Source organism: Neoarius graeffei, chromosome 1 (genome assembly GCF_027579695.1).
Source record: "Neoarius graeffei isolate fNeoGra1 chromosome 1, fNeoGra1.pri, whole genome shotgun sequence".
In the NCBI taxonomy this organism is placed as follows: domain Eukaryota; kingdom Metazoa; phylum Chordata; class Actinopteri; order Siluriformes; family Ariidae; genus Neoarius; species Neoarius graeffei.
In genome coordinates this window covers 25,502,121-25,505,733 of record NC_083569.1, presented here as the reverse complement: position 1 = coordinate 25,505,733, position 3,613 = coordinate 25,502,121, and the positions used below count along the sequence as shown (strand labels likewise).

The window sequence follows — 3,613 nt, the reverse complement described above, 5'->3', positions numbered from 1 at the left end:
ATCGCACCATCATTTGCGATCATATCATTCTGTGTAATATTCAGCACAAAGGAATTAATGGTTTAAATCAAAAGAGTTGACTGTCTACATACCACATTCATCATATTTTACATAAATAATAAATAAGGGACTCTGTTACATCTCTGGACATATTTCTCTCTCTCTCTCTTGATACCAGATAATTGGATTTGCTGTGAATGTTTGGAAACTGTGGTTATAACTGACATTTATTTTGGGATGTTACTCCTGGATTTCATAGACATTTCTCTTCATGAAATGTAAATAGCTTTTGTTCTGTGTTGGATTAGAGTGTTCCCCCCCGTTTCCCAAGACACAGGAGAACAATTTTTCAAAGCCAAAAACTTTTTTGGGAGCAAGATGCCTCGCTCAAGGCCATCCCATATTAACCTAACCGCATGTCTTTGAACTATGGGGGAAACCAGAGCACACCCACACCAGGAGAACATGCTAACTTCACACAGAAAGGCCCCCGCTGGCTGCGAACCCAGAACCTTCTTGTTGTGAGGCAACCATGCTAACCACTTACACCACCATGCTATCCAAAATTAAACCTACTCAGGTAGCTTTTTTTTTTTTTTTGCCATGACCCAGAGTCGAACCAGGGTTACTGCAGCCACAACACAGAGTACTAACTCCTATACAATCATGGCAAACTACTCAGAGATAGTTGCATACTAACTTTCAAGACCATACCACTCATAGTTTTCAAGTTCTGCTCCGGAAACAAAATCTCCCCCTCAGACTAACCTGTGAGACTTAGGGCCTCTGCATGCTCTTGTGACAAGGCTTTCGCAGACAGTTGTAATTTATCGTTGAGCGGGGAGTAATAGGCGTGCACGATGTTATTCACCGGCACAACGCAAGGGGGCGCGAAGTCGCTAGGAGTAGTTGGTGGGTGTGGTTAGTGGAGTGTTTATCCTCCGGTTACTTATAATGACTAGAACTTTTTTTTTTTATAATGACTAGAACTGGAGTCGTATAGATGTACGTACTTCCTCAATCAACCGCTCTTCGTGCTGCTCCATCTTTGCTCGTGTTTTTAAAAATGCCGGTCGTGAAAACAAACCAAACTGGGAAAGTAGGGAAGTGGAAGTGCATGTACAGCGGATGTAGAGTGGACCAATCAGAGCCCTCTTGTCTGCGGCGCTGTCTGCGAGGCTTCTGCGGTGGTCACAATTTTTGGGAGGTGCGCGCAGAGCGTCTGCGAAGGTGGGGGGGCTACGCAGACACTGTCTGCGACACTATCTGCGAGGACTGGGTTGTCAGCATAAATTGGCCTTTAGTCTGAAATTGTTTCCATGGAAACATGAAAAATTTAAATTTCTCAAATTTCTTAGTATGAAAAGGCACATCTACATCACCTTGTTAATATGTACGCCAAGTTTCAAATCCGTATCATGAATAGTTTTGGATATATGCTCCGCAAACAAACATTGCTCTTAGAAACTAAGTCAAAATCTGTTTTTTATGTAAAAATTTGAAAAATACTTGAGAAAGTAGCCAGAATGTACAGTCCACAGCCCACTCTACGATTGACACACTGCATTATTTAAAATGTGTGTCCTTTTTTTGTGAGACAAATAGGAAACAGACGTTTACTGCAGTTAGGAACTAAAGTTGTGAGTGATGTTACAGCAGTTTCTGCGGGCTGTTTTGAGGATCAGCACAGGGGCTTCAAGGTTCTGCTGTGGCCCCAATCTTCAGCAGCCGTGAAAGAATTAAGGCTCCATAGCTCAGTGGTGAGAGCACTGGTCTAGTAAACCAGGGGTTGTGAGTTCAATTCTCACTGGGGCCTGTAAGGGCTATTTTGAAGGTGGAAAGATGATCCAGATATAAGAGGGGATATTTAAAACACTGACACCAGAAGGTGAGCATGTGTTGCTCATGATTTCTCATCACCTGAAGACCACTTTCTGCTGGTGAGAATGGCCCCGTATGGACAGTTTGATGATCAGTGAGATCACTGTGGATGAGACTGAGGACCTGAAGGTGTCTTTGGTGTGCAATTTCTGCAAAACACTTTGCACTCAAGTCTCCATCAATGCACATAGTCAGGTGGTATTTGTTTATATTTGGAGGCTACTTTGCAAAATTTACCAAGTCTTGTTGTTGGTAATAATATACAAGTTCAGATATAAATTAATAAATTTGGACTTCTTGTAATGTTTGTAGGCTGCTGTTTCATAGTTAATTATGCAGGGGAACTTTGCACATAAAAAGATCCCTGAAACCACATATAGGAAATTGGTATAAAATTATTACATCATTAATATGCAATTATTATATCCATAATAGGTGTTATTTGTGGCACACAACCTTTTTACTGAGGTCAAAAGCAGGGTTCATACATTAGATACCCATTTAACCCTAAAAGGACCTAAACTACTGAGTGGGATCAGTTAGAACCTCAGAGGTGGTGTGCTGCTCAGTCTATTCAACTGACATAACTTTCTGCTTTTAGGAGTTTGTTACTCTATAGATTCTTTATCTAAAAGTATGTTTGTTTCAAGATTGATGAAAAAAAGTGTTTAACAAGGTGACTGATTTTCTGTTGGGGTCCCATAACTGTGAGATTTGTTGCAAAAAAATATTTCAGCAAGTAAGTCACTTCTTTGTGTGTCTATCTTTGCCTGTCTGTACGTTTGCATGCTTGTCTCAGATGTCTGCCATAATTAAGAATATAACTATTTATTACAAATTGTAGATAACTAGTCACATACCAACTCTTCAATAAAAAGCTGGGATAAGTGATTCCTTATTTGAATAAAAGATTTTATAAGACAAAATTTGAAATCTGCACATGTCAAATATAACATTTCGAATTAGAAGTATCATTTGCTTTTTACTTATTCATTAATATGGAATATCAAATGATGAAGAGTTCATTGCATCATAAACATGTGGACACATTTGAAGGTAGCTTAATATGCATGCTCTTAGAAAATGCTCATTCAGCTTTATTTCTGGTCATAATATGTGTTACCAATAACTGCTTTTATTTTCATGTTTTGTGTTTGAATCCTTTGGCAACATGTTACTTCTTGATGTAGTTTGGACATAAAAAAAAAAACTGCTAGCAGCTTAGTAATCTCTCTGAAATGAGAGATTGTGAGCTGAGTTCTGGAATGTAGATAAGCTATAAATATTCTCAAGTTCTGTAGCAATAGTGTAAAATATTTCTGCCTTTCTTATGTTCTCTATGTACTTAAATGTCTCATTTTAAACTTAACTTGATAAAATAATGCAAATATATGATTTCTATTCACATAAAGTTAGTAAACGGGTAATTTAAAAAAAAACAGATTTTATAATGGACTTAAGTGATACAGATATATGTTTTTTTGTTTTTTTTAATGTTTTTACAGATTTAGCATTTCCTTTTTTTGGTGAAAATGGTGATTGCTGACATTACAACAAGTAAAAATAATTTGTTTGGGATGTAAATAAAGGGTTAATACTGAGAAACCAGACTTGGCAAATTTTGCAAAGTAGGTTACCTACATATGCTCCCTGACTAACAGTTCATAATGTCAACAAAAAAAGACTTCAAATTAAGACTATAATGAATTCAGAAATAATTCATATGCTCATG

At 37.6% G+C, this 3,613-nt stretch overlaps 1 non-coding gene across 1 annotated transcript; it reads left to right on the top strand.

Moving 5' to 3' along the window:
- The first annotated feature begins 1,743 nt into the window (after positions 1-1,743).
- On the top strand, positions 1,744-1,816 carry trnat-agu (transfer RNA threonine (anticodon AGU)). The gene has a single exon. It is a non-coding gene; the product is annotated as a tRNA-Thr (tRNA).
- The last annotated feature ends 1,797 nt before the right edge of the window (positions 1,817-3,613 follow it).